This window comes from Acipenser ruthenus, unplaced genomic scaffold (assembly GCF_902713425.1).
Source record: "Acipenser ruthenus unplaced genomic scaffold, fAciRut3.2 maternal haplotype, whole genome shotgun sequence".
Lineage (NCBI taxonomy): Eukaryota > Metazoa > Chordata > Actinopteri > Acipenseriformes > Acipenseridae > Acipenser > Acipenser ruthenus.
Window position 1 is genome coordinate 19,904 of NW_026708114.1, and position 23,645 is coordinate 43,548.

General features: G+C 39.8%; 2 long non-coding RNA genes across 6 annotated transcripts in view; both read right to left on the reverse strand.

Annotated features, from left to right (window-relative positions):
- Positions 1–435: 435 nt before the first annotated feature.
- LOC131729637 (uncharacterized) lies at positions 436–15,106 on the reverse strand. Of its 5 annotated transcripts, XR_009323592.1 has the most exons (12): positions 13,836–15,106; positions 9,568–9,866; positions 8,816–8,922; positions 8,132–8,298; positions 7,266–7,634; positions 4,422–7,084; positions 3,661–3,784; positions 3,463–3,528; positions 3,301–3,361; positions 2,578–2,683; positions 1,580–1,738; positions 436–894 (listed from the first exon to the last, which is right to left on the reverse strand). It is a non-coding gene; the product is annotated as an uncharacterized LOC131729637 (long non-coding RNA). The 5 variants fall into 5 exon arrangements; XR_009323593.1 differs by having other exon boundaries at positions 1,580–2,683; positions 9,750–9,866; XR_009323590.1 differs by having other exon boundaries at positions 1,580–2,683.
- A 1,837-nt stretch (positions 15,107–16,943) lies between these two features.
- LOC117973202 (uncharacterized) overlaps positions 16,944–23,645 on the reverse strand; it is a 55,635-nt gene continuing 48,933 nt past the window's right edge. The window contains exons 8-9 of the long non-coding RNA XR_009323588.1: positions 17,349–17,473; positions 16,944–17,161 (exon numbers count right to left, since the gene is read on the reverse strand). This is a non-coding gene — a long non-coding RNA (uncharacterized LOC117973202). The remainder of the gene's footprint in view (positions 17,162–17,348; positions 17,474–23,645) is intronic.

Sequence of the window (23,645 nt, forward strand, 5' to 3'; positions counted from 1 at the left end):
AATTAACTAATGTTGCTTCATAAAGTCAAATAAAACCTGATGAATAATGTTACATTAACATATTGCATTACACACCGCTTTGTAGTTTTCAACTTAACAAAAAACTGAGAAAAAGTTGAAAAAAAGTGACATTTCGAAATCTAACATGAAACACTGTACTATACTATTATGGCTTCAGGTTGACTTATTACATTATGTTAAATAAAATATCTAAATTATGTTAATAGTTATTTGTATTATTTTAAATTGTCACAATCCTATAAATTCTAAGTGATGCTAAACTTTTTGGCCACGGCTGAACAGAACAAGCTGTGACGGTTTGCTTGCACTGTGTGATGCAGCGGGGAGTGTTACAGGTGTCACTAGGACAAGTTCGTAATACCGGGGTAGCAACACCGTGGAAATGCAGACAAGGAAGCCAGCCAGACAATAAAATTTTGAAAGGGATTAATTTAATTATTAAAACAATCAGATTAAAAACACACTACAATGGCCAAGCACATATACAAAATATAACTAAATATTGGTCGCAATAACAATAGCTGGATCAGTAGCAGCAGTATTCACAATGATTATCACAATTCAAATATAGATTTAGCTACAGCAATAGCAACAATGGACAAATAGCTATATCCATAACAGCAGTAACCATCACAACTTAAATATAGGTTCGGCTACAGCAATAACCAGCTAACTATATCAATATCAGTAACGTTGGAAATGGTTACAGCAGCAAAGGTAATGTAATTGTCTAACAGCAGCAATCAATAAGAAATGTTTATAACAATAAAAAGTCCCAAAGCCGTCTTCTCTGTGTTCCACGGTAGCATTAGCTGAGACTCGAGTAGGCTACAACAGCTCTGGTTAGGGAGGCCCGTCACTGGAGACGTTTCTCTAAGAAAGTAAAACAAAAAAGAACTTCGGCTAAGCAAGCCACATTGTTGAACGCACAAATTGAAACTCTCGTTTATATTTATTTATTATTACTACACAAGTAATCTACTACGTGTAAATTAACCCAGTTATTTTATAATTCAGTTAAATGCAGTACAATCTAAATGTTTATTTACTTATTTATTTGTAAGCAACTCAATTCCTGGCAGCTTTTCATAACTGTTACACACACAGACAGATAAACCAATAACAGAAATGTTGAACTTGAAAGGAGATTATAATTATTTTTTATTTCCCATCTGAATGCACACTCATCAACTTTTGTCACTCTGCTGTGCATTTGCTCTCAGTAAACAAGGGGGCACCATTTCCTCCAGGTGCACAGTTTTTTGCAGTCACTGGAATATTTGGTGTCCCCTCTGTAAATCAAGCAGGAGCTTGCCAAAAAATACCAAACTCATACTGTTAGTGTCTCTCTCAGCTGCATACTCAACTTTTTTGTGATCAAATGTTTTTATTGGAGGAGCAAACAGTACAACATAAAAAGGATTGAAACAAAAACTCCCCCCCCCCTTTTTTATTCCCCCCTTCCATAAAAATCTAGAAACCTAAGCATCTATTTCCAACTATTTAGTAGGAGTTGAAAGAAGAATCATTGAAGTAATAGAATTAACAGTAATTTTACTGGCGGGGGCACGGCTCTTGCGCGGCTGGCCCAGTTGCGCCTGCAGTGGAAATGAAGCATCTGTGTGTCCTCACATTGTGCATGCTGCACAAAAGCTGACCTAAGTTGATGGCCGTGAAACACGTGGAGGAACCACCTGCTGCAGCCATCGCACGCAATCTGAAAAATACAAAGGAAAGTAGAGGGTGCAGAAAAACTAATGCAGTGTAGAGTTTAATTAGGAAATCATAACGAAGTATGGAAACCATGGACATTTAATTTGCATAAACTTTTAGAAAACATCTACTTCTATTTCTGTATTTATTTATTTTTAATTTTGATTAGAAGATGTTTGGAGTTGCAGTTGAAAAAGTTTAAAAATACAACTAAAGTGTTCACTACTAAATTACCCATTCATCTTGTGACACTGCATCCCCCAGAGTGTCCTGCTCTCCACAAAACAGACAGACTGCTCAGATCATTTGTGCAATAATCATATTTGGGTGCATATTTTAGAACGTGCACTAATAGGTACATCTCAGGTACTCTTACCTGTATCAACTATTCATTCCTGAAAACAGCAACTTTAGTGGCCCCCAGACATTGCAGTCTCACATGCAAGTTAGAAATAGTTAGAAACTCCACCACCAGACTGTTTCACTACTGTAGATGAAGTAGTTTGTTCTTCATGTATGTATTTACCAGTCATTTTAAATGTTTAGCTGCACAATTTTTTTTATTCATGTACAATACAAGATTAACACGACAACGCTGCTGCTCACCCAACAAAGTGCAATTAAGTGATCAATTTTAATGCAATGAACCTGGCTAGATTTAACAAGCTCACTGAACTATTACTGTATTGTCAATTGTGAGAATTTAAGCTAAACCTAACTTAAAGGCAGCTTCATGATCCAGGCCCAAAATTAATCTGTGCAGTAAAAAGAGCTTAGAATATTACAAGTGCATCATCAGTGCCTTCGGTATTAACTCTCATACTGTACTATTACCCTTTATACCTGATTCCTTAAGAAGGCTGATTGCCATTTCCTTTCAGATAACGGCAATGGACTCCCTTCGGGGGGAAAAGTTGCTCTGTCTGCCTTCAAGAACATCCTCTACAAACTGAGAAAATAGAGGGGTTTTTTTAAATGTATTTTTTAAATCATAAACTGGTAAAAGCTATGTGGATAGTTTGTTTTATATTACTTCAAGAAACCCTTTAATGCCACCCAGTGTGGCTGTATTTAAATAATCACTGAAAAACTGATATAGTAGCTGTACTGTATGCAGACCTTAAACAAAAACACCCCACGATGTGTCATCTGAACCCACACACAAACCCACCATTTCTACCCTAACATGCCATAACTACCACCCCTAACACATCCTGCAATAAGATCTAGAAGTTATTTTTTTATTATTATTTTCTAGCATTTAAACTCTCCCCAGCCATACCAACCCTGTCCTTCCATACTTTCCCTGCAATACCACACCTTGTCATACTATACACCTGTACAATTTTAGTAGTATTATGTTAATATTAAGTCTATGAAAATGCTCTTACATGCACACAATGTATACTTTTGTGATGCTCCAAATGTAACATTGACAAAACATACATTTGTATTATTCTGTTTGGGAACTCTATATTATTATAGATTGCTAAAGAGTCTCAAAATAGCAATGTCATTAAGGGCAAAATGAAAGATTTATCTTGTTGTCTCAAGGCACTTCCTCACTTTCTTTGGACTCTCCCAGTGGATCCAAGAAAATAGTCTTCTTTTGGGATGGATACAGAACCTGAAAATAAATGAACTTGTTTAATATATCACACACACATGCACATACATACATATCATCCAAAAACACACACCATCTCTGCCACTCATGCTTATACTCACAGCAAGTGTCCAGTGGTGATGTTCATTTATAATGCCCAAAATCAAACTGTACTTGCTGGGATCAAGCTAAAATGGATGGAGATAACAAATTAATAACAGCACATAAGGTATCCAATATAAACTTTTTGTAAAATAACATATCCATTGATTGATTTTTATCACTCAAGGTGCTGTATTTTGAAGTGAGGCTTGACGTACCTCTCAGTGTTTGATATGAGCCCCGCCATATTTTGCTCATGGTGAATGATTCAATGAGGAAGGCTTTTTCGTCCCCTTCAAGATTAAATCTCCTCACCAGTGCTGTTATATATGCATTTATTACCTTAAAGGATAAACATGTACATATATATGATGGTGCATTTTTGTCTCTAAAATATGTCTTACATGCCTGCATTAATCTCTGAACGCAGAGGAAACCAAAAATATTCAAACCTAAATACCAAATAAAATATTTATAATGCTGACTAGACAGCAGGCAGTTCGTTTTTAAACTTATTTTATTCATAGCCTTTTATGTCTCACACTAGCTGCCAGGTAAAATCAATAAAAGAAAGCAAGTTAATACAATACATTTTACTTACTTGAATGCATAAAGTACATATGAAACCATTAATTGTTTGTTTCAGACAGAATCAAAATGCAGCATACATCACTCTCAAGCTCACTATCAGGGGCAAAGCGCCCTACGTCCAAATAAAATAATTTATATGGGCCAATTTTTGACAGCAACATATGGCTTCCTTTCCCAGACCAAGCTGCTTCAAGAACTGCAAAAAGTTTGCATATTTTGAGACACATTAAAAAGTACACTTACATCGTACTACAATTTTGTATTTGTTCTATTACAGTTCGTTTGTTCGAATATTATATGTGAATGGTTTATGTTGTCAAAAAAGTTACCCATGGAGAGTAATTTAATATGCACAGTTGTATGGCAAGAAAAACTTTACTCAACTCACATTTCTCAAGAATAACTGGACTGACTACAGCTGGGGCCGGAGATCCTCGTCTGACCACAGCTGGGGCCGGAGATCCTCGACTGACCACAGCTGGGGCCGGAGATCCAGGTCTTCCAAGAGCAACCCTAGAAAAGTACTTTGTGTGGTAAACGAGGAACCTCTTCTGTATAGGGCACCAAGTGATCCAAGCTGATACTTGGAAAGACCTTTCCTTTCTCATCAGTCAAATCTGCACTTTTGCCCTGTACAGCCGTAATGGTGAAAGGGCCCAGAAGGTCCCGATCCATTTTTCCCCCTTTCCTCTGCTGGCTCCTGCGGTTCTTCCTTAGTACCTTTTCATCTAGAGTGAATGTTTGTCTTGCTGCCACTGCTGCTTCTTTTCGGGCCTTTGTTTCATTTACTGCAGTTTGTGCATTTGCCCTCACAGTCTCAAATTTTGTCCTTTAATTTTATACCTGGAAACACAACCTCTTCCCCAAGCACATCCTCAACGGTTCTGTTCACCTATTGAAAAAGGTATACTTTAAGTGTAACTAGATTCTACAGAGGTGAAAGTTTGTATTGATTAAGATTATATGGCTTTATTTTTTTCTTCTCAGGAAATTTTATTCTTTGTCATTGTTACATTTTTATCTGTAGCACCATGTGGTATAATAGTGTTTAACTACAATGGACATTTCTGGATAAATGTGATCTCTGTTATGAAGAGTTATTTTTAAATGTTGCTTACACATATTGCACTGTTCAAAAGAACTGTTGCGTAAAAGTGAATTGAAATAGCTTTTAATACATTGATTCAAAATCCCATTTATATAGACATTTAAGGCACTACTTCATTTGACCTTAAGAAGAGGTGAGAGACCACAGAGTTATATAAGGTGTTGTGAGCTGTTACTGCATTGTTCTCCATGAAACTGAAACATTGTAGCCAGAGGGGTAGTAACATTTGAAATGTTGTTACAAAGTTTGTTACATTAAATACAATGTTACTAATAGTCTGGGGGGGGGACAAATAGATTTATTTATTTTTTTCACCTCTCTTCTTGAAAGCACTTTTGACGGATTAGAAATTGAACAAGTATATAAATGTACGGAATACCTATATTGATATACATTTCTGTGGCGGAGTGTCCCTCCCCTATATGTATTATTTGTGTTATTATTGTTTGCATTGCGGATGAAAGCCGTCATTATTTGATTAAAACCTTGTGAGGATGTGTGACTGATGAGCCTGCAATTTATTTTTCTAGCTGACAGTCACGCATCCTTTTTAAACTTGTCCAGACTATGGCCGAGGGGTAATAGGATAATTAATTAATTGCTAGTTAACCCCTCGGCCAGAATATAAAAGCCTGCAGCTGTCTGCGCTCAGGGTGAGGGTGTTCGAGAGTGGAGAACAAGTGAGGAGTTTGGAGGTAAAGAAATTAACACAAACTGCTAAGCGTGCTGGTTTTTACACCAGCACGATACTTATTTGTTTATTTCTGTTTGTTCGGCCGACGCGCCTTTTTGTTTTGTTTTGTTTGAACTGTTGGTTTTATTATTTAATAAAACCCTGAGCGCAGTTGCGCTCCAGTTTTGCACCTCCATTCCTTATTTTGGTTTTGTGTTCCTGGTCCGTGATGTCACCACACCTGCGCACGGCAAGCCATACTGTCACAATTTTTAATGTTTATGTGGCTACACTATGTAACACAATTTTAGTTCCTGGGTAGTAAGTGTTATTTCCTAATTGCTTATGCCTCAAAAGTATAGAAAATGGCTATTATTCCCAAACTTTGCTTTTGTGACCAGGACAGTGATATTTTGAAATTTACCTATTTCCAATGAGAAAACGGGCGAATGTGTGTCTTTTTGTTCACATAAAGTCAGAAAAAAACATATGACTCCAAATTAACATGTATTTATACTAAAGTAATACAAAAATGACTACAAAAGATTTAGAAGCGAGTAGTTTGAGATTTACGATTATACTGTAAATCACTTTCACGAATCAGCCCCCAAATGTAGTCTCCCATCATGTTCTCGTTATACTGTCCTTGGTAGCGGCGTTCAAAGTCCAGTATATCCTGGTGGAAGCGCTCGCCTTGCTCCTCCGAGTACGCTCCCATGTTCTCCTTGAATTTATCAAGATGATTTTCAAGGATATGGACTTTGAGGGACATCCTACAGCCCATTGTGCCGTAGTTCTTCACCAGAGTCTCAACCAGCTCCACATAGTTTTCGGCCTTGTGATTGCCCAGGAAGCCCCGAACCACTGTGACAAAGCTGTTCCAAGCCGCTTTCTCCTTACTAGTGAGCTTCTTGGGGAATTCATTGCACTCCAGGATCTTCTTTATCTGTGGTCCGATGAAGACACCGGCTTTGACCTTTGCCTCAGACAGCTTAGGGAAGAAGTCTTGAAAGTACTTGATGGCTGCCGACTCCTTATCTAGAGCTCTGACAAATTGTTTCATAAGGCCCAATTTGATGTGCAGTGGTGGCATCAGCACCTTCCAGGGGTCCACCAGTGGCTCCCACTTGACGTTGTTCCTCCCCACAGAGAACTCTGTCTGCTTGGAAGGGTCCACCATGCAGAAGTAGCAGTTGCTTGAGTGGTCAGTTGGTTCCCGCTAAATTCTTGGGATAGCGAACTTCATGGCTCTTTTCCCCTCTGTACCATCCTACAAAAATACATTTATTTCACCCATGACTAATGTGTAAGAGATTCTCGTAACATTTCTCATATATGATATTTTTTCAACAACATTGAAAATTGTAAAACATTTTAAAATTAAAAATTTACAATTTTAAAAATTAACAAATTTTATAACATAAAATTCCGAGCAACAATTGTCCACTTACCTTCCAGAGTTTTTTTGCAGTGCTCGCAGGTGAAATGAGGTGCCCAGGGTTTGTCTTGATCCCCGACAGGCATGCCGAAATATGCCTTGTAGGCCTCGCACATCTTAGCAGATGCTTCCACAGAGTACTTTTTCACTCGTCTTGATAAATTGGCCGCAGACATAGCAAAATGCGTCTGCTGGATGCTTGCAGCCTCTTGATGCCATCTCAGAAAAATGCAGATATGTATCCACTTAGGCAGCTGGAACTAAACTGAACTGGTGGGCTTAAGGCCCCTGTATTTATACTACTATTTATATTACTGGAAAGTTCGATAAAGTTCTAGAAGTTACTCCAAGTTTACTCAGCACTGAATCTCTCTGGAATGTTCTGGAAAATAGGTAAATTTCAAAATATCACTGTCCTGGTCACAAAAGCAAAGTTTGTGGGGAATAGCCATTTTCTATACTTTTGAGGCATAAGCAATTAGGAAATAACACTTACTACCCAGGAACCAAAAAAAAAAAAAATTGTTACACGGTGCTATCATTAATAAATTATTTAAACTTGCTGATGACAATGCTACAGAGAACAACAAATACTGTTACTAATGTCATACAATTGTGTTTGTATTTTTAAATGATGATTTAATTGAAACCTTATGTTAAATACTAGTAAAATATATAGTACTAGTATGCTGAATTGCATGTTGATGGGTGCAAACCTGCAGGATGAGATGTGTTTACAAAGAGGTTGGAAACAACCATAATAATGAAGAAACTGAGAGTAAACAATGTCTTTGTTACAAAGCAGACTGAATGAATACCAAATATTATAACTGTGATCAAGTAAAGAAAATCAACTAACATTTACAAATTTAAACCTACCTCAATAAGATTCTGGAACTTCAGAGGGGTAGCGGGCCTCTCGTCCAAACATGATAAAATATGGTAAATGACGTGTGGTCAACTTTTTTTTGTCCTAAACCCAAAAATAACCGCGTCCAGATGTGTCCCAGGTCTCTGGCTTCTGCTGGCAAAGTTTGCTTAGAGCTCTGAAAATAAACAGTGTAGAATATATTTTTCAATTCTTATTTATATTTTACATAAAACTGACAACTCTAAACACATTGCATCATATTATAACTTTAGGACAGGGCAAAATATATTTTTCCAAATCTCCAAATACTTGGGCAACTGATGGCAAATGAAAACAATGCTTATTCTCATGGATAGCTAATCACAAATTGGTAGTGGAAGTTGTGGGATTATTGATGTTGTGTGTATTCAATATCATAAGGAGGCTGTGTGATCCAGTGGTTAAAGAAAAGGGCTTGTAACCAGGAGGTCCCCGGTTCAAATCACACCTCAGCCACTGACTCATTGTGTGACCCTGAGCAAGTCACTTAACCTCCTTGTGCTCCGTCTTTCGGGTGAGACGTAATTGTAAGTGACTGTGCAGCTGATGCATAGTTCACACACCCTAGTCTCTGTAAGTCGCCTTGGATAAAGGCGTCTGCTAAATAAACAAATAATAATCATGCTTCAAAATTACAGTTAAATCACTCTTACCTCTGTATGGTGCCATTCATTCTTTCCACCAAACCATTCGTTTGAGGGTGGTAAGGTGAGCAGAGGCTTCGTTTTCTATTCAGGAGTTCACAAACTCCTTTGTTGACCTTTTGATAAGAAAGTGAGTGGGGGGGGGGGGGGGGGGGGTTGAGGAGATGTTAAAACACAGTAAAACTTAATATAAACTGACAGTAGCTTAAAATAACACTAATATTTGTTTAAATATCTTTCATTTGTAAGAAATGTATACCTGTAAAACTTAGATAAATTAAAACAGAATAAAATAAGCGACGACGGCTAAAGTTATTTATGGAAGTTGAAATAACGCATACAATTACAGAGATCATGTAAAGTAAACATTTAGAAGTAGTGAAGACCAGATATACACCTGATTAATGATTTCTCTCCCTTGGGCTGTTAAAATCCTTTTAGGAGCTCCAAAAGTGTAAGAGGACTTTATGTGTAAGGGGGGGTTCTCTTTTGCAGTTAATTTTACTGGATAGGAATTCCTTTATACCTGTGTGTGTGTGTGTGTGTGTATATATATATATGCAAACAATAACTGCATACCATGGGCAAGAAACGTTTTCCTGTTCTGGCAATTGAATAACAAATGCGTTCTGTAACAATATGTTTTAGGATGAGATGTCAACGAGTAAGAAAATTGCTATTTTTTATTAAACTGCCCCAAATTTCTGAAAAACTTCTGAACGGCAAAATAGCACCACCTTGTGGACCGCAGTGGAACTTACGTTTTTCTTCGTTTAAACGTTCATATATTACCAAATGCAACGATGGGGCTGATTCTGCAAACAGGAGGAGAACACTTCTCAGAGAGAGAGAGAGAGAGCGAGCCTGCAGTAATGTGGTGAGAAAGATACTCAGGATTAGAGACCATGTGGTAAAAAAACACAACGTACTGACGGAGACTGACCCAACGTAATGACGGATATAATTAACCCCGCCCCTAGAGGAGTCCTTGCACAGCTGTCTCTGTCAGTGCCTAAACCATCCGGGCCACTTTGGTTAACCCTTCGTCTTCCAGGATGTGCTGTGGATGACAAATGAGAGGAGAGAGAGAGAGAGAGAGAGAGAGAGAGGAGAGAGAGAGTGTTAGGAGGCTGGACTACACAGCATGGGCAGCTCTGTTCATTGAGTAGATAATGCTGAACATGCAGCTCCTCCCCAAAGCTAATCTACAATTCTTTGGTTCCAGGCAAACACCACTGCTTACTCACCCAACCATTTTTGTTGGTAGTGTTTGAGGACTGTACATTGACTTCTATAGTGTAGATTTCCTATTGTAAAATCCAGAGGGGATCAATGCACAAACCCAGGGAGAGGCAGGGGGAGCAAAAGTGTTGGGGATTGTAGGTCAATTGGGATTACCTGGGTTGGGATTAGCCTGCTGTAATCCCCACCCCTCCTTCCTCAGGTTTTAATGCACCTTCACATCTGACATTGCCCTGTATCAGTCTGGCTCCGTTCCCTCCCAATGAGATTCAAAGCATGCAGTAATAAGATCATGGGTACACCCCTACTCTCTCTCCACTGCTTCAGGGATCACTAAAGAAACCTTAAAAGACAGACAGAAACAGCAGCAGACATGCAAGAGCTGGTGCAGAACGAGTCAGTGTGGAAGAGGGGTGTAGCGATATGCTCACATCATGATATGTATCACGATACGCAGGTCCTGATAGGATATGTATTGCAATACGCAAGTCTTGATGCGCTGCTTGTGTGAAGCACATAAGATCAAATTATTACTGTTCTTAGGAATTTAGCAGACTCTTATCCAATTTAGAGACTAGGGGGTGAGCTATGCATTAGCAGCTGCTGCAGAGTCACTTACATTTATTGAGGTAGGAAGTATGATAAACAGCTATAAAAACACTTTATAAAACAGCAGCAAAAGACAACAGACTTTGGTGATTTTTTTTATTAATTTATCTTTACAGAACATATAACTATATATATATATTATATATATATATATATATATATATATATATATATATATTTTTATAGAAACTTACATTCAACTTTAAACACACGTGTATTGTAATATAAATATTACAAATAGAAACGATCCATTATGATCTTGCGGTATCACATTCTGATCTTCCCTCCCTTAGAAGACTAAACGTTTATTATTTTATCAAAATAACTTGGACACTGCAGACTACAGGATCAGACAGTGCTGAATTGGCTGGCTCTCTGGATATATTTTGAAGTGGAATGGGAAAATGATCCAGACATGTGCTTTGCATCTTTTGAACGGGGCCCAAGAGAACAAACAAATACACACTTGTGGGGGAAAAAAGTTCTTTGAAAAACTGCAGATCAACCAGCAAGAAGACTTTAAATCTGGGATTCAAGCTGGCGTTTTGGTGCTGATGTCCTTATAGCGGTAGGTTAGTCAGTTTTAAAAACAGATCCTTTTTTTGATTATTCAAGTAATCAAGCTCTTCAGCTCTGTCTAGCTGTCGGTGAAACACACAGCTGGATACCGAAGAGTGAGTGAGCAAGTCAAAACCGCCGACAGCTGGAGTTCGTTGATATTGATCAGAGAAGATTAGTTCACAGATTGTAGATCCCACTAAAGTTTTTGTACACTGTGTTGTATGCGCTCCGTGCGCTGCCATTGCTGGTAGAGTCACGTGAGCGGTTCAGTGTGTTGATGTGTAAATAAATCCTCTTCACCTGCGGGGGGCGTATCAACTTGTAACGGTCACCCTACACAGTTGATAGGCAACTGTACTGTCCTCCCTTAGGAGATACTACTGGCCAAATAATTAAAACTAAATAAGTCAGTAAGGGTGACTGACAGTAAAACAGGGTCGTCACAATGCGTCAATTTAACTACACAAACACTGGTTTATTCCAAAGAACACAAAGCTTGACAAAAAGAATGACTAAACAATTATAGAAGAAAACAACACAATTAGGGACAGAGTGACAAGGAAGAGAATATAGTGTAAACAAATCCAGGAAAACAGATAAATGAAGATACACAGCAGAGTTTAAGAATATAACCACAGCAATTTAACAATTACTGACACGGAGGATGATTAATATACAGAATGAATAAACAATGCAACACAAAATATAAAAACAATAGTAATGGAGTCCCAAAAAGTAACAAAAGAAAAAAAACAACAACGATGACAGTCAACGGAAAGAGCTCACCAAACCGGTATGGAAGTCCAGTTAATTACTTGGGATGAATGTGAACGATGATGTAGAGGTCTTCAGGAGATGAAATTGCGATGAAATGGATGTTTGATGAAAACTGAGGTTGCAAACAGTCCAGAACAGATGCACAAAAACATACAACCACACACTCCAGCAAAAAACACAAAAAGAAACTACCCCACCTAATTAAGCAAAAAATGGTAACTAGACAATAAACTAAAGCAGCAGACAAAAAGAAAACAAAGGCTAAAGAATAATATCTAGCTAACAGTATAAAGATTAGGTTTCTCAAAAGGTAGACAGACTCTCACCAAGGTGCTAGCTACAGAAAAAAAACACCCTCCCAACCCCCCACAATTAGAGAAATGAGACAGGTGAAGATTGACAGAGGATTGGTGGATGAAATTTTGAATGGACCAATGGGGTGAAAGAAAGAAATGGATACTGGGAAATGTAGTTTATAGGTTGGCCTGGCCAGGCTACTGCCTTTACTTGAAGAGACAGGCGAGTGAAAATTACACCCACATATGTAGCAACAGTGCTACAAACTTCAACCTCAGTCTCGATCTCCTGCCTGTCACTCAGCAGCGAATGCACGCACCCACACGGCAGACAACTACTCTGTCACAAGCATTTATACCCTGTATCTTTCTAAACCAGGTTTTTAAGGGAGCTCCCCAATAAAAGCTGAATCTCAAAACAAGAATTGTTATAGTATACTATAGTAACAAGATTCATTTATCTGACTTTACATATCCGCCCTTACCCTGGTCCCACCGCAGTACAGGACAGCAGCACCATAATAACATTTTTTTAAATCTCACTTTCATGTTCCCAAACATCAGCTGTTTTATTAAAACAGAGACTGTCTACCTCAGAATGCCAACAGGATATTTTTATAATGCAATACTGACATCTTGAGGCCATATACAGAGTTGTACCATCATTTGAAAGATGGATTTTTCATATTCCTCTAGGACTGCGCTCATTTCAATATTAATAATAATAATAATAATAATAATAATAATAATAATAATAATAATAATAACAGACTTCATTGAGGGGAGCTCTGAACCCCAGGACTGGGTGCAGCAGCAGCAGGGCTAGTGTGAGTTTGTAACCCTGCTCAAACTCCTGGCTCCTGATCTTTTCAATATTAATAATAATAACAGACTTCATTGAGGGGAGCTCTTGTAACAACCAGACTTAAGACACAAGCCAAGACTAACTGATTTAAAAAAACATAAAGACTGATTGACAGCAAATAATGGGACCAAAAGTTCATGGGTAAGAGTGTTATAATCTTCAGTAACCTCTTTATAGTGGCAAAAAACTGTAGAACAGTACAATGTCAATACAAAGGAAGCAAAATATACCTTAAACATTGCTCTAGGAAACCTCATAGCACAATAGAATGCATAGTGTATACACGGATATAAATATTTTGGCAGTGAAACAGCAAGTAATACAGCAAAGAACACTCACAATGACCCTGTTAACCCTGGATATTGCTGGTATGGTAAAAACGATACACAAAACAGTTTGAAACACAACGAAAAAGTATTAACAAAAGATAACCAGTCCATATAAATTAATGCCATTATAAAGTTCCTTATTGCAGGAGAAAAAAAACGACAAACCAAACAAAGTCAAATTCAAAAAACAAAATCAAACGTGCTTCAAGACAAAACAAACTTGCAAAAGAGACATACTCCAGAAAAAAATAAAGTATCAAAACAAACGCCCATAGTACTATAAAAAAATAAAAAAATTGTAATCCAGCATTGTCCAACACAAAAAGGAAAAGTCTACCAGACCGTCTCACCCCTTCCTGCCGTGTGTCCGATGACCGGCTGCGCGTTGTTCCTGGGTTGTAAATCGATCTCTGTTATCTTCAGTTTCAAATAATCCATCTATCTATCTATAGATAGATATATATATCTATATATATATATCTATATATCTATATATCTATATATCTATATATATAGATATATATATATATATAAATGAACAGCATTCCAGAACTGTATTCGTGACAATTAGCTCAGTGCTACTCCAGAAAAAAATGTTTTTAAATAAGCTTAAATAATTTAAAAAGCAAAGCAGAAACCGCAACAAAACCTGCAAACAATCAGCTCTCCTTTCAGGCCATTTTTTCCCGTTTCCCACAATACGCTCTTTTTATCAATGAAACCCAGGTGGCTTTAATTAAAACAATTACCGTAACTGGCATAATAGAAGAACCTTCCCATAGAAAAAAGAAATAAAATGAACCCCGATAAATCCCCCTCAAGCCTGGACAACTAAGCCAAACGGGAGATAGGCTAATAAATAAGGCAGAGATGAACAATGTATTTTAACCTGGCCAGGTGTAATCCATTCTAATTAAAGAACAGATAATGATGTATTTTTAACATAATTTATGTGGTGGTCGCCACACTCTGAACCCCAGGACTGGATGCAGCAGCAGCAGGGCTAGTGTGAGTTTGTAACCCTGCTCAAACTCCTGGCTCCTGATCTTTTCAATATTAATAATAACAGACTTCATTGAGGGGAGCTCTGAACCCCAGGACTGGGTGCAACAGCAGCAGCAGGGCTAATGTGAGTTTGTAACCCTGCTCAAACTCATGGCTCCTGATCATTTCAATATTACTAATAACAGACTTCATGATGCAAAACTTTTGTCCAGAGCTGTAGTTTTAGGTGCTTCGATGGCCATTAAGCTAACTGTAAATGGCTTGTTGACTGTGCAGTGTGTTGTGTATACTGCTCAGTACATACAGAATATCATAATCTGGTTCTGTGCGATACAAATAGAGACCTTTTCACCTTTCTGGAAGCCGTGACCTGGAGTGGGTGAACATCACTGTGTCTCTTACATTGCACCCCTAATAGTATATATATTTAATTGCACAAAGTTCACTAAGAATAATTAAACAGCACAGCTGATCTTAATGGCTCGTCATTGCCATCGGACGCTAACTATTTGTTACACAGAGATTTCAGACGGCTGCATCACATTCATATCGGGGTCTGCTTCATGTTACAGCATCTTTGTCCTTTGGATATTTATAGTGGTTCATTTTGAGGTCCTTGACAATTATAAAAAAAAAAAAAAAAAAAAAGAAAAAGAAATAGGAGTGTGATGAGTCAAAGGGGTTTCGGTCTGTAATTCAGCCTCCCGACAGTAGAAGGCAGCAAACCAACTCGGGACTTCCCTTACCAAGGTCTCGTGACCATGACGAAAGTCATCTTTATGAGGGGCGGCACCTTGGTGAGGGGCGGAAGTGCGAGTATGTAAATTCCAGCCACTGGAGTCAAGTGAGTTGTAAGGACACTTGTCAGTTTGGGATTGGTGTTCCACTGACTACAGGGGCGAGGCTTTGCATACTAAAGGAAACGTGCTGCTGTGTTCGGGGTTGGTCCTAAAAAGCATAGGCGGGGTGAATGGGCAGGAGGGAGAGAGGAAGCATTGGCTGGTGGTAGTTTTTGTGTTTGCTATCACAGGGCGGAAAATTCATTAACCTTTTCTTTTTTCTGTTTTACCCCTTTAAGTCCAGGGATTTTGTGAAGAGGAATAAGGAGTTTCCGTACCCTTCGTTTTATCGTTATTCCAGCACCCCCCTCCCTCACGCCATTCTTTGTTTTTTTTAATTTTTTTTTTTAATCGTGTAACAAATAATATTAAAAATGTATTTTGGTTGCACGTAAATTACTGCCTGGACAATCCATTATTACTCACACGCCTCACAAGGAGGCAGTGGATATGAAGAGCTTTTTAGTGTTTACATTTGTCACACAGACACATATATACATATACATCCCCATTTTGACTGTGTGACTCCCCCCCTGCACACCACGCGGCCGTGCCTTTACCAGGGGACCCTCAAGGACCCCTGTGCTCCCCTGACTGTGACTCCCCCCTGCACACCACGCGGCCGTGCCTTTACCAGGGGACCCTCAAGGACCCCTGTGCTCCCCTGACTGTGTGACTCCCCCCTGCACACTACGCGGCCATGCCTTTACCAGGGGAGACCCTCGGGGACCCCTGTGCTCCCCTGACTGTGGGACTACCCCCTGCACACTACGTGGCCGTGCCTTTACCAGGGGAGACCCTCGGGGACCCCTACGCTATCCTGACTGTGTGACTCCCCCCTGCACACCAAACAGCCGTGTGTGGTGGAATTTTCTGCATACAACCGAGCAGGCACCGGTCCCGTACCGAGAGAACGATTGAGACAGAGACAAGTCGGAGCAACTTCACACTTTATTAGTCTGCAGACTGGAGCACTCAACAAAGTAACACAGACTCTGCAAGCAACCGCAAAGAAAGCTCAAAATACACTAAGTCAAACAGTTCCTTATATAATCAGTTTTTGCACAGAGTTCATGACTTGTGGTAATTCTTATCTCCCTTAGTCAGCTCAAACCAACCTTGTGGTATTCTTGATACTGTTGCCTACCGACTTTTCTGATTGGTTGATTTTTCTAGTTGCCAGGGAGAGAGAGTGTCTGTCAGGTCCCACAAAGTTGATTCCCTTAATACAAGAATATTAGTTAAGTGACTGGGGAGAAAAGAGGAATTATCGCGGTCTCAAAATATTATCATTTGAGACAGTGTCCTATTCTCATGTCGCTGACTCATGCACTTCTCTGAAAACAGGGCTGCTGACCCTTGGCCACATTCCAGTGTGTTAGTTCAGCATTGTAAATCTAATACTTTGTTAACATCAAACTTCATATAATATCATTATTCAGGTTATACAAATCACAGAGATCACCCAAACATATTAGATTAGAACTCTTCGTGCGATTATTCTATCATTCTTCTATCACACGTGCCTTTACCAGGGGAGACCCTCGGTGAACTGTTTATGTAAACCATTGGTACGAAAAGTTGCACTGCCATGGTCCTGAAAAAATAGGTCAGCATTAAAAAAAAAAAAAAAGTATAGCATAGCTGGAAAACTTAATATGGTGCAATTATAGATATTGAATGACAAGCTTATTGTGTCGGCCCCCTGTGAATGAAGAGACCAGGACAGGAGGGAAGTGGATGACCAGCTCACCTCAGACACTCCCAGGTTTCTGCAGGCGTCGATGAAAATTCTGCACATTCCGTCTGCTTTTGGCAGCGCTGATCTTCGGCTGAAGGACAAGCAAACAAGCGAATGAATTCCAGTACAGACGCAGTGGTGTCGTGGAGCCGGCACGCAGCTCCTCTGGTTTTCTGTAGGCAGCTCGGACATCCTCGCTCTGCCACCTGACTGACACACTGACCCGTAAAGTAAAGGCATTCTGACAAGAGGGAGAAAGACACAGAGGAAACACTCACCACGGCGGGGGAGGGCACGTGGATGATGGCCTCATGTGGTTGGCCAGCTGGCAGAGGGTGGCTCTGTTTGAGAGATCCTCGCCCAGATCTTCAGGCAACGAGTGCCGTAACCTTAACATGAGGGTCTGAGAGAGAGAGAGAGAGAGAAGAAAGAAAGGGAGAGGGAGCGAGAGAGCGAAGGAAAGAAAGAAACAGGAGAGAGAGTGAGACAGACAGACAGAAAGAGAGACAGAGACGGAAAAACTTAATAAAAGACATTGAGACACAGGGGTATTCCGTTACTGGACCACTGCAAAGCCACACAGAGCTGACAATTTTTCCAGCCTATCACATCCATTGCCATCAATTTGTAGATCTCACATTTTCAAATATGTGATTATTTATGGCAATACACAGCTGTGGCTCAAAGTTTCGCACCACCTAGAATTTTAGGATTGAGACAATTAAAAAAAAAACCACACATACAAAACTATATGAATATACTTTAGATCTTTCATTTAACATCATGTAATCAAAAGAAACTACATAATGATATTGCAAAAAAAGTCTACCGGAATCCATATTAGTAGTACAGTAGCATTTCATCTTAGATTTCGAAATGTCATCTTTTTTAATTTGTCAATTCTTTCCGTTAAGTATACAGAAAACTAAAAAGCGGTGTGTGATTCAATAAGTTAACGTAACATTATTCAGCAGGTTTCATTCCACTTTATGAAGGAAAATGAGTTATTTCTATAGAGGATGCGCAGTGGCAGAGGAATAGGCGGTACAACTGCACAGGAGCCCACTGACTCAGAGGGGGAAAAAATGAACAGTGACACTATCCCTTGCATAAATATCTGCAGATGTTACAATCTTCATATTCGTGTCATTGCCTCAACGATCCTGAAAGTACAGCATGACTTACTACGGGGAAAACTCTCCTGAAGTGGAGTCCAGAACTCCTACAACGCAGAGAACTAAATATTGTTAAAATACTAAAACACCTGACTTGGCATGTTTAACAACTTTCTCTTCCTCCGCCACTGCTGGGGCAATGTTTTGTTTTTTTAGTTTTTTTTTAAATAATCGCGCTGCGATGCGGGACACAGCAAAGGGAACATCATGAGATTCTACTGAACCCCGCAAAAGGAGTTCAGAAGACTTTTTTATTATTATTTTTGACAGCAATCGTGTTAATATAAATCCAGTAAACAGCTTCAATAAACTCAAGACTGTCCTCCACCTTTCTGAGCTGCGCTATTAACTCCTTCTCTTCTGGTAGGTGCTCCCACTAGCTCTGTGATCGGAGTCCTGACTTTGAATCAGAGATCTCCGTGTCCACCAAGGAAGTCACTGAACCTGGATTAATATAAAAAACAGACGAGGTATGACACAGGCCCAGTTTTTGCGATGGAACCGCATAACAGTCTCGCGTTTTGATTGGTCCATGTCTGTCACATGAATATGTCGTCACACGAATGGAAAAGCTTGCAGGGTTTTTAACATTGTGATCAGAGCCAGAGAGTGATCTGCTTTCCACAACCTTACCATTAAAATATAATGTGGTATTACGCTGTACTGATATAACAAACTATGGGTAATTACTTTATATGAATTATCATGTTATGCACAAATGTAAGAATTGGCTTTCTGTAATGGCGTACTTTTTAACATATAATTGTTTACGCGATATATTTTAATATCAAATATAGTGTAGCGATCCATGTATTGCGTTTGTGTACTGTATTCCCTCTTGTTTCTACTCTGTTAATGCCACTGTATTGTGTTCCTTGCCCCCCCCCCCCCCCCCGGTCTGTATTACCGGTAGCTGCGGGCTCGCTCTGTCTCTGGCTGTGTGAGCTGTCCCTGTCATTGGCTGTTTGTTGTGTGTGCCCATTGGTCCTGGTGTGCAGCTGGGGACCAATGGGATAGCTGTTCACTCTGGCACCCGATTAGAATAAAGGGGCGGGGCTAAGGTATAAAAGGGGGCGTTGCAGCGCATTGTGGTCGGTGCAGAGCAAGTGGCTAGAGCGGTGGGCTCTGAAAGAGATTCATATATAAAGCGTTGAACTTGGAAACGGCGTGTTGTCTCTTTCTATCCTGCCCACTGCGTGGAAACGCTGCAATATGTCTTCTAAACTAATACATCCTCTAACAAAACTGTAATAGTGTGGATCTAATGTAATCACAGTTGTACATATAGACTGCCCATGTTTTCATTCACGTCCCAAATTCTGGCCCGCTTTGCTTTTCAGATAACGTCCCAAATTCTGGGCCGATTTGGTTTGCAGATAATGTCCCAAATTCTGGGTTGCTTTGGTTTTTAGATAACGTCCCAAATTCTGGGCCGCTCTGGTTTTTAGATAACGTCCCAAATTCGGCATTTTCGAATTCAGGCCAGTTTTTGAGATATTCTGCTTAGCTGACAGCTGAGTTTCTAAGTCATGCATGCACAGTTTACCATAAACTGGACCGTTAATTCATTTAAGAGTAACCCTTAGTACATGAATCAAAGTTAATGTATTTTTTACTCTCCCAGAAAACATTTAGGAACATGGTATACCAAAAAAAAAAAAAAAAAGGACATCTCATTTGCTTATGTAATGTCCATCAATATATAGTGAGGCGTAGGGGTTTATCAGAACTTCTGGGTTTAAGAGACCAGTGCCCTTCTATCTGGAGGTTTCAGCTCGAGTACCCCTTTACAATTTTCGCTCAACTGAACGGTACCTCAGTTACAATAAAATGGAGAATAATCTGATGACCCCCTCCCCCCCCCCCGTTTATTTAATAAATTTGGGTGACAGACTGCTGGTTTAGGACAGAACAAACAGTAGGCTTAATTCTTAAAACTTTTAACTAGAAGTATTTGGATGCACAGAATTAAAAAGACAAGTATTGGGTTAGGAGCACACCTGTTTTTGTAACTGATGGCCTTTTTTAAATTTTGACAGCCTTTTGTAAAAGTGAAGGCCTTTTGATACCCAGCATACACTGATATACTGATAGCACAGCAATTGAAGTTTGAAGTTTGTAATTGTTTGTGTTCCTCAAATACACAATAAAAAATCATATTTATAGGGTATACAGTTATACAGCGATACAGTGGTTTCGGACATCTAAGAACAGGTACTGCGAGCATCTGGATTCATACCCAGAGGTTCTCTGTAGCCTCCTGGGACATTCACAGCTTGTTTGACACCCTCTTGTAGTTGCCCGTTTCTGCATATAAAGCAAAATGCTGTTTGTCAATCTCTCTTTTCTTATAAATCATTATTTGCAAGAATCATTCCAAAAACACCTGAATCAGTTAGGGACTACCAGTCTGACACTACAGGCCTTTAAATTGCAGTACCAATTTGGTACCAGTACCAGTTGCTAAGTGGTTGCGTTCCTCAAATTTGCACTGCAAAGTGATATTTTAAAGAATAGGGTATATAGTGCTTTTTTTCGCCTCTGCTCTCTTTTGCTCCGATACACTCAAGCTGATACTGTGATCACAAAACACTTGGAATGGACTTAAATTGGGCTTCTGTTGCATAAATACACTACAAAATGTGCACATTTCAGGTCTTGTATATAATACATTCTTTGTATGTATTTTGCTATAGGAAATCGCGGTCGGGGGGGGGGGGGGGGGGGGGGTCCTCCTGTCGTACCCCATGAGTCCACAAATCCTGGGCCAACAAACTCGCTAGTACTCTTTAGATGCACAACAGTCTTAGCTAAAGAAAATTGGCTTCGAGTTCGTACGACCCACGACCGCCATTGGCCGAGCCTTACCCCAATGTTTTTTTTATAATGGGATTTGCCATAGGGGAAGGGGGTGGTCTCTTATCGTACCCATATCTCCACGACCCCTGGGCCAACGAACTCAGAAGGGGACTCTGTGTGCACAAGAGTCTTAGCTAAAGAAACACATTGGCCACGGGTTTATACACCACCCCACCGCCAGATGGTGGCCGTTGCCCCAAAGGGGTTTTATAATGGGATTTCCCATAAACATTTTTCAGGGTGCTATATCTCCGGTTCCGGGGGTCCCCGAGACTTGAAAATCGGTACGGAGGTCCACCTCGGGGCCCATGTCGATTTCTCCAAGCGACATGTCCCCAGCTAGAAAGGACACCAGTAGACTTTTTTTTGCCAACCTGGAGCTCAAAAGCGATTGGAAATGCAACCTTGACATGCCATCATGCTGAAAATGTACCATTTGAAAATGGGTGGCTCCCTGTGAAAGAGGGCCCCCATACATGACCCTAGGAAGTTCAACCCGGTTTCTAGGCCCCAGGGTCATGGAGATATGACCCCGAAAAGGGTAGTTTGGACATTTTTGACAGGGTGTATCTCAGGTTCTGTGGGGGTTAGGAACTTGATTTTATTTTTTTGCAGCGCGGCCCCATGGGGTCCCACACAAGGAGTCACCATTTTCATGGTTCAGATGCCAGGACGGCTTGGCAAAGTGAATTTTTTCATCATGACATGAGTTTTTGGGTGAACCACTACACCGTTTTAGGGGGTGGTTTGGGGTGCTCCCCTGAGTCTATATCACTTTGAATGGTGGTTCTACGTGCTCGGGTTCGAGAGATATGCCTGAAATGTGTTTTTCAACCCTGCTATAGACATGAATGAGGCTGAACACCCTGAAAATATTTTTTGCAAATAATTGCTATGAAACTGGGCATATTACATTCAGGCTGGTCTAGAACCCTTCGAATGGTGGTTATAGGTGCTCTGGTTCGAGAGATATGACTGAAAATGTGTTTAACACTGCCATAGACATGAATGGGGCTGAATACCCGAAAATATATTTTGCAAAGAATTGCTACGGTGGGTGTGTGCGTGCCGGGGTTGCATGGTGGTGTGTGCGTGCCGGGGTTGCATGGTGGTGTGTGCGTGCCGGGGTTGCATGGTGGTGTGTGCGTGCCGGGGTTGCATGGTGGTGTGTATGTGTGCAGGGATTGCATGGTGGTGTGTGCGTGCCGGGGTTGCATGGTGTGTGTATGTGTGCAGGGATTGCATGGTGGTGTGTGCGTGCCGGGGTTGCATGGTGGTACACGTGTGTGGAGGGGAATTGGAGTTCAGGTTTTGCGCAAAAGAGGGGCGGGGAAAAGACTGGGAAGGGTAGGGTAAAAGAAATATTACTACAATCATTTATTTTCACCTTCGACTCCCAGTCTCCTTTCCCTCACTTTATGATTTTATTTTGTGATTATTTAATTATTGTCAAAATAAACGGCCTACATCTACTCACAGTTGCAGTCTCATTTCTGTCCAAAAAGAACTTCAAACACTACAATATATTGATGGACTTTACATAAGAAAATGAGATGTCCTTTTTTCGGAATACCATGTTCCTTCCCAAAAATGTGTTTTAATATTAGCCTTTAATAAAAGGAAAACGACTGCTTTAATTAATTTTCATGTATCTATTTCAGTGTAGTTTTTTCACATAATAAGAAATACGTTTTTTTTTTTAACATTTACATTTTATTTCTGTTTTTTCAAAAAAAAAAAAAAAGTTTTCTGGGGAGAGTATAAAATACATTAACTTTGATTCATGTACTAAGGGTTACTCTAATGAATTTACAATCCAGTTTATGGTAAACTGTGCATGGATGACTTAGAAACTCGTCAACTGAGTCCCCAAAACAGGGCTGAATTCGAAAATGCAAAGCGGCCCAGAATTTGGCACGTTATCTAAACCAAAGCGGCTCAGAATTTGCGACAAATGAAAACAGGGGCAGTCTATATGTACAACTGTGATTACATTAGAGATAAACCAATGTATCCTGTAACAAAACTGCAATAGAGTATACATTTTATATTAAAATATATAGCAAAAACGATTATAGATATATGCTACTTGAAAGAAAAAAGTACACCACCACAGAAAGCCAATTCTTACTTTCGTGCATAACATGATAATTCATATAAAGTAATTACCCATAGTTTGTTATATCAGTACAGCGTAATACCACGTTATATTTTAATGGTAAGGTTGTGGAAAGCAGATCACTCTCTCGCTCTCTCTGATCACAATGTTAAAAATCCCTGCAAGCTTTTCCACAAGTGTGACGACATATTCATGTGACAGACATGGACAAATCAAAACGCGAGACTGTTATGCGGTTCCATCCCAAAAACCAGGCCTGTGTCATACCTCATCTGCAGTGTTCGCGCTAGGCCGCGCCATTGTGCCAAGGCCCCCCTGAAATAAAAAAGGCCCACTGAAATTCTCTTAACGCGCTCTTGTGTCCCTCTTCCCAGACCAGACGCAATACCAATACGCAGTATATTAATGCATTTTGTATTACA